Source organism: Ambystoma mexicanum, chromosome 6p (assembly GCF_040938575.1).
Source record: "Ambystoma mexicanum isolate Mex_15411 chromosome 6p, UKY_AmexF1_1, whole genome shotgun sequence".
NCBI lineage: Eukaryota > Metazoa > Chordata > Amphibia > Caudata > Ambystomatidae > Ambystoma > Ambystoma mexicanum.
The window spans coordinates 186,227,155-186,241,343 of NC_090935.1; positions in this window are offsets into that span (position 1 = coordinate 186,227,155).

Consider the following 14,189-nt stretch of genomic DNA (forward strand, 5'->3'; position numbering starts at 1 on the left):
ACACTCTTTTTACTTCAGTTGTTCTACTATCATACGGTAGGATGAGATGTGTCTCTTCATTCTCTTTCGTGGTTGTCTTTTCTTTGTCCGCCAGGAGAATTTGTCTATCGTGACTTCTAGCTCTTAGGTACGCTCTTTCGATGACTTTCTTCAGATAACATTGTTGTAAGAATCCTCTAGCTGTGGTTTTACTCTCTGCATCATATGTGTCCAGAGTGGAGCTGTTTCTTCTTTTTCCTAACGAATTCTCTGTATGGTACACTCCAAATTAAACTCTTTGGATGTCCACTTTCGGCATGAAGTGGCATGTTTGACCCTGTTGGTTTTCTGTGTAGTTCACATGTAAGTGATTGTTCCACTATTCGTAAGTTCACATCTAAGAAGGTGATAAACGAGAAGCTGTGGGTTTCAGTGAACCTAAGGTTGAGCTCATTTTGATTCAACTGCTTCACAAATTCGACCCATCCATGTTCGGTCCCCTTCCAGATTATGAACAGATCATCTATGTACCTGAGCCAGATGACCACGTTTTCAGTTGATTCTTGATTTTGTTCCGTCCACACCTCAGAGGCCTCCCAGAAACCCATCGTTAGATTAGAATACGACAGGGCAAATGTAGTGCCCATTGCTGTGCCATGTGTTTGCCTGAAGTATTCTTCATTGAAGACGAAAATGTTGTGGGTAAAGCAAAGGTCAATCATCTCTAAGATCATCTGCGTGTGTTCGAGATAATTGAGAGACCTCGTGTTCAGATATTTCTCACAAGCTTTTTTACCATAGTCATGCTCAATTGATGTATATAGGGACACGACATCCATTGTTGCAATCATGAAATTTGATTCCCAAGGAATGTTATTAGTGCATGACAGAAAGTCTTTGGTGTCTTTGAGATAAGAAGGTAACGTAGAGACAAAAGGAAACAAAGTTTCATCTATAAATTGAGACATATTCTCCAGAGCTGACCCTACTAAGGAAACAATCGGTCTCCCTCGTGGTTTTTTACAATTTTTATGTATTTTCGGAAGAAAATATATAGTTGGTGTGGTGGAGTTTGTCGTTTGTAAAAATGTACAATTCTCTTCGGTAAGAATCCCTTTCTGCTCCCAACCTGCTACAAACTTCTTTGTTTTTTCTTCTAGTTCTTTTGTGGGATTTCCATCACATCTTTCGTAGCAGTTCTTATCATTCAACTGTTTGTATGCCTCTTTAATGTAATTATCACGAGTCGTAAGTACAATGTTACGTCCCTTATCAGAGGGCTTAATTACGCAGTTGGTCAGGTTGCATAGTTCTTTGAGGGCCACTCTATCCTTCATGGTTAGATTACTTTTTTCTTGATGTCCTTTGTTACGCCTGAGTTTTTTGAGATCTTCTATTACCAGTGTTTGAAACGTCTCAATGTTGTTAGCGGTATTCATCATGGGATTGAACTTGGATTTTTGTTTAAGTTTGCTTTTAACCGTCCAATCTGTTCGTATCTTCAACTCTTGGAAATCAATTGATTCCATCTCTTGATCAACATTGTTTGTTGTACCTTTCTGAAGCTCCACCAGATCGGAAAGGACCCCCATTTCTGCAATAGTTATCTCCGTTCTGCCTTCCGGTACTACGGTTTTACGTGCTTTGAAGTCAGTGGTGGAAAAAAATGTCTTCAAACGTATATATAGATGACAAAATGTTAATTTATACTGAAAGTTAAATTAATTCCATTTAGAATACGCCATAGGTATCTAACTGCTTCAGATTTACTGTAAAACACATAGCTATTGTTATCATAAAATGAACTAACACTCACAGTAAACTATGAGTTTTAATATTTGCATTCCAAGTAACCTACCTACAATTATAACAAAAAATACAACAAGAGTAAAAGTTTCAAAAAAGGGCTTTTCAATCCACCTTGGATTTTTCCCATGACCCAATGTTTATAATATGTGAATACAACAATAGTGTGGCAGACACAAATGTTGTGGAACACATAGTACATACAATGTACCACTTATAAAGTTAAACAAATGCATGCATTTGCATACAGACTCACTGTGATATTCTGCATGGTCCTTAATATTCAATTTTCCAAGTCTCTCAACTAGTACTTCTTGAAGTAGTAGTGGCCCATCAGACAAAGACACAACCATAAATACTGACATTATAGTAGTTGTCACTTGTACCTCATTGTCCTTTACTGATGAACAATGAGTTTCAAAATAAAATTGACTTATATAGTGGAAAGTAGTATGTGCATTTAGTTAAAATGTCATATAGCTATTCTATAATTTGTCAAACAATGATAACCAGCACATTTGTGAAAGAAGAAAAATGAAAGAAATGTATTCCTGTATTTTGTTAAATGTAGACTGCATGAATGCAAAGTTATATAGCAATACAATAAGGGAATTATTTAACAAATGTTCAATTTTTTAAAAGTCAGTCTTTCTGATCTGGAAATCGTTCGTCAAATGGTCAATCAAATCAGTATTCTTCCACAAAATCTCGATTGTAATAATAGATTTTTAGAATATGAGGAAATCCTTAGTAACTCTTGTATCCAGTCAGAAACATCAATTGGTATCATATCCTCAATTCTATCGACTTAATTCACGTATATTGTTTAACTGCAAACATTCTGACAAAATATGCTTTACTGGTTCTGATTGGCCTTTACGTTGGCAAAAACTACTAACATCATCTGCATGGCATATGTTTTTACATCTAGCTAATAATTGTTTTGTCGGCCATAAATTCAATCTAAAAGGCAAAAATGCATGTCTAAATACAGAGGAGGGAAATTTTACAAGATAGGTTTGAGGATTTCCAAATCGTTTATGAATTAATGGATTATCAATAAAATCTTTATACTTCCCACAAGATTCTCGTGTTTTTATCCAATCTTTTGTCAACATTTTATTTTTTGCTTTAGTGGGGTTGGAGATTAAACGTTGTAGGTCGATATCAGCTTCTTCCAGTTCATTGGCAATTTTTCTTTTCCATATTATCATCAATGTATGATCTGTATTTTGCACATAAGTAGAGAGAATGTTCATTAAAGAGTCAGGTTTACTTCTTAGATGACATTTTCTGTATAAAGAACACTGTTTGCAAATCAAAGTCCCATAAATATATATTAGTCCTGTTTAATTTGCGGAGTTGGATAGCTTGCAGGAAGTGACAAAAAAAAAAAGCCCTTCGGCTCAGAGCCAAAACTTTGTTTCTGTTCCATAAAGTTGGATCGGTATTACCTTCAATCGATAGAAGGTAATAATTGGACAATATGAAAACTTTCCATATGTCTTTCCAATTATCTTAGCCTGGGATATAGCTGTGGTTAATTTACCATTTAGATCATTAATGTATGGCAAGTCTTGCACATGATCATTAAAGCTACATTTGGATATTAAATTTGGATATTTAGGTTCTTAAATGTCCATTTCAAGACAGATGTCTGTTTCTTCAGATCATTTACTTGCATATCAACTTGGAGAGCTGTTAAAAGGTTCTGTAATCCTCTCTGAGTTTTTGACATGAGAACCATGTTGTCCGCCTATAAAATCCACGGAAAAGATTTGGATCCCAATTTAGGGGCATCAGCTATGACACCTGCAAATGTCCTGCCCATATCTGCTATAAAGAAGTTGAACAGGGCTGCAGCTAGTATACAGCCCTGTTTCAACACTCTATACATTGTAATTATAGCAGACATTTCTCCAGTTGTGGTAAGCCTCACTTGGATTGTTGTGTAGGAATGTAAAAGTCCTATTAGGAACAAAATTGACTCAGGACAATTTGCTTCTCAGAGTTTCTTCATTAAAATACCCCTAGAGATCGAGTCAAATGCTGCACAGATATCTATAAATCCCATATACACATTGGTTGTGCGTGGGCTTTTGTGGCATTAATCACAAGGAGGTTTAATGGTGTCCCCAATCCAGTTAAAAACTTAGCCTGAAAAGTGTCTCTTAGATCATTTCAATCCAACCAGAGGTCCAAATTATGCAGTATCATACGGGCAAATATTTTCCCTGGCACATCCAATAGGGCGATAGGCCTATAGCTGTTAGGTAACCTGCCTATCGCCCTTTTTAAAAAACAGGCTGATAATGTGGGGCATTTCTATTGTAGGTGTTTCACACAGTGTTCTGAACAGGGAGATTGTAAACAAATTAAATAAGAGAGGGGCAAGTACACAAATTACCTTCAACTTCTTCTGCGTCATCATCCATTCAGGTCTTCTGGATTTCTTACTTTTACAATGGACAACAGCACATATTTCAGTAATCATGCCCATAAATTGAGCCAGAAGGTGAAAAACATCTCGTTGTTACAGTTGGTAACTATTCTATCTGGGACCATGAACACACTTACCTAATATGCTTAAGAGGCTCTCTTCTCCATGGAACAGAATTGGGGTAGCAGTCCCATGACCTCAGGAAGAGCAGATTGTTTTCTCCCAAATCCACATTATTCTTGTGGGGTAAATTCAGCCCCAGGACATATGCCAATTGCCTCTAGCCAAGTTGGACCCAAAGGTGAGGACAAACGATGATTTATTGTTGTTGGCCTAAAGGCCAGAATTTAATTCTGAACTATCAAGTATCTGAATGTTGTTTTCAGAAAAAGGAACAAAATTGAAAATTAAAAGTGTCCTGTATTCGAGAGACAATGCAGAAAGCTGGAAGCTACTTTCCTTTACATGTGACAGATACCCAAAAGTGCAACCTTGCAACAATCAAGCTGCCATGGAGAAAGGGTGCATTATGCAGCATGTAAAATAAAAAAATGTACAGATTAAACTCCATTGCCAGAGCCATTCCTATATAGTTTATGAAATAAAGATGGACATTGATGATGTGGTACAGGAGAAAAATGTAGGTTTTGTATTTAAGATAGTGGTGCATGTCTCATGTCGAAAAATGCAGAACGTAAAAGCATCATTTATTTATTGTTCATAGAAATTGAGCTAAGAGCTGTGCTAAGTGCAGTGACCTACCCCCATGAGATTCAAAGGACCAGCCTGGTTCAGCTTCCCCATACACTTACCAGACACATTTGGGAATTCCTTTGAAACTCACAGAACATGGAAGGGGATGGAGCTTGTGCATGGGAAGAGGTTGTATATGGTGAAATGACCACTACTGAGTAAAACTTCAGATAATAGATTGTGAACTCCAAATAATACTCAAATTCAGTTTTGTGTTGAAGTTCTAAGGTGATTACAATTGAAATGTTACAGGAGAATGTCACATATGTCAGGGGGCAGAGGTATCCCCTCTGCTCAAGGAAGATAAGAACAAAGATGATCAATCGACCCTGGGAGGAAGACTGCTAAGTATTTTATTGCAGTCTATGTCAACTGTGGGAGATAACCAGGCCTGGACACACATCATGGGAACAAAAATATGCTAGTTAATTGAAGTGAAAAATATACCTGTAAGTAATAGGATGCCATAGGTTATATAAAAAATATATGTTTTTTGTCCGTTGGAACCATGATACGTACTTACATGGTTTGAATATTCCCAAAAACTTTATGAAGAGCCCAATCGGTTGATAGAACTTCCCTGAACAATTTACCTTGGCAACTAGAGTTATTATCTAACATGTGATTATAGCTTCCTAGACTAAATCACAGATAGGAGATTTGGGAATATGATAGTTTATTGAATCAGATCCCTTTCTTGAAAAGTGCACATTTTTATTCTTTTTGAAATCTCCCATTCTCACCTCTAATCACATGCCAACATGAGACACAGTGCACTGTGAAAGGCATAATCAAACCAATTCAGAAATATATCGGTTTGAACACTTATCTATAATTTGAAGAAAACTGTCACATTGAATAGTTTAACTTCATATTTCACGTTTTTCAGAAATGCCATTTCAAATGGCTTTAGCCATAACTCCCAGAAATTGAACATAGTGACTAAAAGAACCGATCATCGGGAAGGGGCTAGACCTTTGCCAGGGGTGAAAAAAGAGCTGCCCAAATCGGATAATCAACCAATAAGCTGGCATATTTTAATATAGACATTTGTATGAATTTGGTTTCAAGATTTTAAAACCAGATGCACAGTGGGAAAAAAGACTTCTGCCTGAGATGAACATCAGATCAGATGAGAAGAAAAACAAAGGATTGGACACTGGGAACAGAGCAGAATGAGAGGATCAATGAGGGACTGCTGGAGATCCAAAATGTTATGTTAGATAGAAGGAGGTGGATCAGACCAAGACGAAACTCAACTTAAATCTGAATAGACTTGGAAAAGCAGGCAGGGAAAAGCTTTTGGATTACCATCCATCAACCGGTCTCATTGCTTCCAATGAGATGGCCCATGAACCTTTCAGACTACCTACTGACTGCTTCAATGCATAAAAGCAGAGAAATTATAAGTGAGGAAACCTGTCCAACAGAACAATCTCTTGGTGGGGTTCTATTTGAATGAATGTCTTCCGGAGTCTGGGGCAGAGTCTTTTGGTCCTGACCCTGAGCTGAGCTGCTGTGCTGTGTGGATTTTCCCGGAGAACACTGTTGTTGGAATCTACCAACAGTCCTCTTTTTGTTGCCGCCGCCTTTTAGAACTGGCTTGCGCTGCAGAGTGGCTGCAGAGTCTGGCGCAGGGTCTTTTGGTCCTGACCCTGAGCTGAGCTGCTGTGCTGTGCGGATTTGCCCGGAGAACGCTGTTGTTGGAATCTACCAACAGTCCTCTTTTTGTTTCTGGCGCCTTAAAGAACTGACTCGGGCTGCTGAGCGGCAGCAGATTCTGGCACAGAGTTTTTTGGTCCTGACCCTGAGCTGAGGTGCTGTGCTGTGTGGATTTGCCCGGAGAACACTGTTGTTGAAATCTACCAACAGTCCTCTTTTTGTTTCTGGCGCCTTTAAGAACAGAATCGCTCCGCAGAGCGGCCATGGTTTCTGGCTCAGAGTCTTTTGGTCCTGACTCTGAGCTAAGCTGCTGTGCTGTGTGGATTTGCCCAGATAATGCTGTTGTTGAAATCTACCAACAGTCCTCATTTTGTTTCCAGAGCAGCCACGGAGTCTGGCGCAAAGGCTTTTGGTCTTTGGGACGAAGGGTGCAGGGCGCTGGGTATGTCTGTGTTTGTTTTTTTGGAACTCAACTCCTTCTCAGAGCAGATTCTTTTCTCTTCCACTTAATCTTGCCTGATGCGCCTGGACCACTCACCCGGCAAAAACAGTTACATCGCCGCCTGGACAACGACACAACGTCTCAGCAAGATGGGTACGGAGATGGAGGTGAGTGCGAAGAGCATGTAAAAATGTATTTACCTACCTGCCAACGCGGATTGCCTTCTTCACTGGTGATTCTTCCACCATTTCTTCCATCAACCCCTTTTCTTTCCAATCAGTCTAACTCTAACTGAGTACCAATAATCATCAATTCTTCAAAATCTCCCAGTGTGCAGTTGAAGGTCATTCTAGACGACTTTAATAATAAACTGATTTAGAACTATTACAAATGAGCGCACTTGCTGACTGTGAAAAAGCGTGCCCGCCAAGCAAAGCTGACATCCTTTTTGACCATCAGGATCCAACAAACATCTCTATTTAAAAAATGCATGGGTTGTTGAGTGAGGGAGTTGACCTAAACTTTGATGTTCCCAATCGGTTTCATTTTAGCATGATTACAGCACCTCCTACAATTACGGATGATATCTTTTTGAGTGCTGCTGAACATATTACGATCCAAGCACAAGAAAAGGGCCTAAGTACATGCACAAATAAAATCAAAAGTAAACCTACCGACTCTGATACCTTATCAATTGTTGGGAATAGTGAAAAATCTCAACTACCTAGACATTCTTCAAATGATGAAACAGAAGTCCTTGCCAGTATATTACCGGCAGTTCACCTGCAAGGCCACCATTTCTTTGACAAGACAACAACACGTCAGTAATCGCCACTCATGGTTGCCATCCTTTCTTTGATCTGGTGGCAAGGGAAGCCTGCCTAAATGAATGCCCGAAGTCCGATTTTTTACATCTAAAGGACAGGCTTGATGCTAGCTGTAATTTAGGGAACAACGACAAATTTAAAATAAATCCACCAGAGAGATTCAGTTCACCTATGGAAGGGTACCCTGTGAAAAAGAAAACATTAAATAAGGTACATTGTGAGTCAAGACAGTCTTGAAAAGACCTAACAAGTACACCATACACAAGTAAAGAAGGGCCATTATGTGAGATCCCTATCCAAGCCTTATCAGCTGACAGAAATTTTAAAACACCAGTCTTAGCTGAGCGGGAGAAGCAAGCTGAGAAAGTGCATTCACACGTGAAAGGATCTATATGTACTTGGAATTCCATCCACATGATGAACGAAGACCCTGAGCATACTAGCAAACATGTTCTGTCAGTAGCGGCTGAATTGCAAATACATAATAACGTATTGGCCGCAACATCGATCGCGATGGTCCCTTTTGTTAAACTGTATGAGTCATTTAACGAAAGCATACCAGATCAGAGTTCCCTAAGTGCCTCAATGAACTTGAAATTAAGTTCATTGGAAGCATTTACAGACCACATTGAAAAGAGACTTGATAATTAGGCAGAGACTTCTGTTAAATGGCAACAAAGATTAAGCAATGTCGCCCAAAATTAAAATGTTCTTATGGAAGCTGTAATAGACTGTTCCAAATGGATGAGACATAACAGTGGGAACCCAAAACAGAGGACAGATCAATGTAATTGCAAACAAGGAATGCCTGACGGGCAAGTTCAAACACAGACGGGAGAAGACATTGGGCCTCATCACGACCCTAGAGGTAACATGCCGCTTTTTGTGACATGTCTACCCCCATTCCGGGTACCGGGTCTGGGTTCCCTGAATGGGGAAATACCGCCCATTCCGACCTTGGAGGGCCCATTATTTCCCCAGGGAGGGAACCCGGACGCGGTACATCCCCATTCCCATTTGAGCCCCCATTGGGCCCGTTAATGACGGGCCCGTTGTTTGCATCCTGGTCTGCTCAGCAGGACCCGGTAAGGATGCCTGGTTTTACCAGGCGTCCTTAGCGGGTCCCGCGAGGAGACCTCGTAATGAGGCGGTAGGGGGTTAACGGGGCCGGCCCTGTTAACCCCTACCGCCTTCCTCGTAATGAAGCCCATTATGTTGTCAAATGAAGTTCCATCTGAAAATTGACATTTAGGCAAATTAGCACCTCTGGTGAACCCTGCAAAGACAGCTCAACCATTGAAGACACTACAAAGCTCTCTTCCACCACCTTTGTCCAAATGTGCAAGTACTACAATCAAGACTGCTCCTATTGCGACTGTTGAACATTCCAATCATGACATTCGAGCCGCCTTTGAAGCCAAAGTATTTACCTTTGGAGGGCCTTCATGCCTAAACCGCCCCCAAATTGTTCAATTCAAAGACAAAGTAAGTAATCTGGCTCCCGACAGGCTTGCCTTGGAAAAGCAAAGAAAAGTGACAACAGCACACTTACCACAGGAAGCTGTTCTCGTCAGCACCCTAAAAAATGACAAAAGGTTGGCTCAAACTTCATTAAAAGAAAAAAATAAGTTTTCCCTGCAGAGCAAGTGTCCAGCTATAGGTTAAGTCTAATAAATCAAAGAAATATATTAGAAACTTGACAACCCCCCTCCTGTTGACATTTTTGAATGTGATATTCGCAAGAAGAAATTGAAAAATGTGAAAAAAGTCAATGACTCTGCTCTTATGAAAAGATCAAAAATAACAGGCAATCCAAATAAAAGAGTGAGAGTTGATGAAACTGAAGAAAATAACACCTTTACCTCTGTTGACATTGCTAAGCTATCAATCTACACAATCAGAGAAAACGAGTGGCCCTCAGCAAATAATGAAGTTTCAACTGGTTCTGAGAGATCTTTTGACTCCGATCCTCAAATCAAGAAGGCAGAAAATTCAGTTATCAATATTTCGCCCATGCGAATGAAGTCATATACTAATGGACAAACACATTCATCAACCTTGAATTTAAACCTGAATTTCACTCTATCTCAGACCTACAAGGAAGGCACCAAAGTCGACAAAGTAAAAATTCCACAAAAGGAGTCGTCATATCAAATCAAAAAGTTAAAACTTGAGAATATATTACGAGAGAATAATGAGGTTAACCTCAACAGACACAATATATTGAAACTCCTACATTGAGTGTCTTCCTTGAGGACTATCAAATCTGAAGATATTTACATTGTAGAGTATGTGTCAGAGGATTGTTCGCACCAAGTGGTCCTTCACCTCCACTCACGATTGATTGAGAACACGCTACAGGCTGCAAAGCATGAACTGTTAACATTTGGTTTTGAAATTAGTAGACATCAAGCTTGGAACATGCCCCCAAATGACACAGCCAATGACAGAAGATCGTCAAACTCAGGTGCTTCATCAAGAAATGAACAACGTAGACAGTTCCTAAAGAAAAGAAATGAGATGCCATGCTCTGGGAAAACCTGTTACTAGCCAACATGAACAAATGTCTAATGGATTGGGATCCCATAACACAAGAGACCTTAATCAGCATTAGCAAAATAATTACAGTGGAGTACCAGAGGAGTGTTCCCTAATATCCTGGAACACCCAAGGGTTTTCTCATTTATTCCAAGACTGAGAGATAAGGAAAGAGGACTATTTAATACTGGTTTTCCAGGAGACCTGGCTCCGTCAAACTCCTGTGTGTGACGGCTTCACAGTTCTGCTAAATAGTGCCAAAAAGAACAACGCTGGTCATCTATTTTCTGGGCTCTTAACATTGATACAAAACAAGGAATCTTGGCTGGTACTTAAATCATTTAATCCTAATACTTTTGTGCAAGTAACATTGATTGCAATAACAACTAAAGACAATCTTAAAAAAGACCACTTATTAATCGTAACCCTCTATTGGAATCCCACAATGATTTCATCTGCTCATTTCATTACTTCGGTCATGCAGACAATTGACCAATATATGATTGAATTTCAATAAATCCTCATAATGATATGCAGTGATTTAAATTTCTCATGGGTGGACACCAATGGTCTTTTGAAAGACATGAATTTAATTCCAAATAGTGCCTGAGGTAAACATTGGGTGCAGGAAATGGATGTCAGAAATATGCACCATGCTGAATGGACATACCATGGGCGACACTCCAGCAGGACACATCTGGAAAATAAATGGATCCAAAAAGACATTGGATTATATTTGGGTTTCAAATAATTTGTCCAACAGAATAAAAAAAATGAACAATTAAAAGAATGGAAAAAAGTGACCATGATGCCGTTTTGGCAATTTGGGAGGAAGTTGCACCAACCGATAAAGCCAATTATGAAGGGGCGTTGGAGATAAACCAAGGCTTGAACCACCTAGGACTAACCAATAAGAACAAACAAGACTTAACAAAAGCTCTTACAACTCATAATCAAAATGTCTCCAATGCCCTGGATTATGATGCTCTACTTTTACAATTCCAAAGATCTGGAAGCGGATTTCTTGTTGACTATCAAAAGCCTATTCATCACTTCAGTAAACAAATTGCTGATGCGAAGCGCCAAATGAGGTGCAAAATAAATAAACTGAAGGTTTATGACTTTGACCAGTATAAAATGGAAAAGAAAAAATATCGACAAAAATATCGCAACTGGATAAAGTCTTTCAAAATTAATTTGAGAACAAGAGCGTGCCAAAGTGATGCTTAAATTGATATGCGCAAACAGAAGTCATGAAACATGGGCAATGATAAACACTGGCTCGCTATCTCAGATAGCACATCTCAGTATAGAAGTTGGTGCAACCAGCTGGGTTGATCATTTTACTAAAGTATTTAGAAACCCATCCTCTACGACTGCTAAAATCTCCATGGAAGAGACAGATTCTTGGGTCATAATTCCCTCTGAAGATGAGATCCAAGCAGTGATAAAGAACTTGAGAAACTCCGGTGCTGCGGGCCTCGATGGGTTAACCAACTTATTGCTGAAGAAGCACATTGATGAGTGGTCCATTTTCATCGCAACTCTCTTTGCGCAGATCGCAGAAGCAAAATCGATCCCTACAACTTGGCAATCAGCGGTAGTTGGTCCCATCTTCAAAAAAGGTGATCGCACATATCCAAACAACTACTGGCCAATTGCCTTGTTGGACGTTGTTGTAAAATTATTTGCCTCCTTTTTGGAAAGGAGGCTGGCTAAATGGGCACTCGAGTGCGCTATAGTCGATCATAGACAATCAGGCTTTACTAAGGGAGTAGGGGTGGAACTAAATCTGACACTCCTCGCGTTCTTGAAGCTTGAAACAATCAGAGATCAGAAGACCTTGTTTTTGGCCTTTGTGGACCTGCATCAAGCTTTTGATAGCTTGAATAGAACAATGTTGTGGAATAAACTTAAACTGTGGACTTGCCCAGTTGATCTATTTCAAGCTTTCAAGTTACTTCACACAAAGTTGCTCAATTTGAGTCAAAATGAATGTCCAAGGCAACCTGACTGATAAGATCACTACAGAGAAAGGAGTCAAGCAAGGCTGTCCACTAGCTGTGACGTTCTTTAAATTGTACATCACTGACCTTCTGTTCACACTACTGGACTGCCACTCTTTCCCGCCAAAGATTAATGGCCAACACATGAGTTGGGACACCTATGCAGATGACCTGGAGCTAATCAATTGCACCCAATTAGGACTACAATGACTGTTAATTAAATTGGTGGAATACCTACATAAAAATGAATTAAATATTAACGCTAAAAAGTCAAAAATACCATCCTTTGGCTCAAAATTTGGAAAGAAAGGAAATCATTTCAAATGGTAAACATCGAACGCATTACTAGAGCGAACTGACAGCATTTGCTATTTGGGTGTTTATTTTAATAATTCAATCAGAGGGTGACAAAGGGTCGAGGACTTGATGACAAAAATGAACAATGAAACTGCAAGGTGCCAAATTGCACTCAGAATGTGGTAAGTACTTGGTTAAACCGGTAATTATGTTCTACTGTTAAAAAGTGGTCACTGCCATAACATTTGGCATTTGGCAGTGAAGCAGGGTTTAATATTAGTAGTAGTTCAATCTGGTCTGCTCTGGAGGGCCAATTATGGCGAAAGTACTACGATTACCAAACAGCATTTCCATAGCAGCCATTCGATACAAATTAGGCTTGCAGTCCCTCTAATTAATCGTAGTGTGGAAGTCAGTCTCTTAATTGAGACAAATTTTAATGGAAGGGTCACAGATTGCTTACCAAATACTAAAAGCATCTGCAACCAATCCATATCACGGTTTATTGAAAGAATGTTCTGAGAAGATAAACCGGCATTTGATTGATGCTGGGACCAATACTAAAACGCTGCTGGAGAACCCAATTCAAAGTTAAGAAAAAGCTATTACTTAACTGGATCATTACCATAAAATATCTAGTCTGGTGTCCAGCCTCGACTTGGAAGGTGAGGCACAAGGCCTAAACCAAACTCCCAAATACCTGGAACATTTTCCATCAAAAAACCATCGTAATCAGTCCTGCGAATGCAGCTGAATACGCTTCCAACAAGGGAAATGTTATTTCTAAAACATCTAAAGAATACTCAAAATAATCGCTGTCGATTTTGTAACATCAATGTGGAGACTTTAAAACAATAACACAAAGGTCAACATTTCTGGGAAGATTTTCCCAAGCAAACAATAACATGGCTGAATGGTGGACCGATATATTGGCCGGACAAAACTTACGTTAACTTTTGCTGTGGTAAATTTTCTTGATAATCTACTGCAACCCAGTAAGGAGACTGTTCCCTTATGATAATGCTGAAATTCAATTGAAGGACTTGTTAATGGCAGTGCAGCTATGGGAAATGAAGGGAAATCCATCCTTAATATTTTTGTTAGTTGGTAAATTGTTTTCGATAATTTTGAATGTTTTGATTGTTTGGATTGATTTGATTGTTTCGAAAGCTTTGATTTGATTGGATTGGATGGATTGGATGGATCTAAACAGAGTTTTGTATTAAACTGTAATTTACATAATATTAAAAAAATAGATTTAATTGACTCCAACATAGTCAAAGAACGTGGTTGTGAGCTTGGGGAAATTCAAAATCTCTGATCCCTCTGCCAGTGCTGATAACAATATAGTAGTTAAAGTGATTGGGTTTACCTACGAACCTTTTCACCAAAATCCCCTAAAGGGAAATGGTGCATTAAAATTGAAATTCTGAATGGTT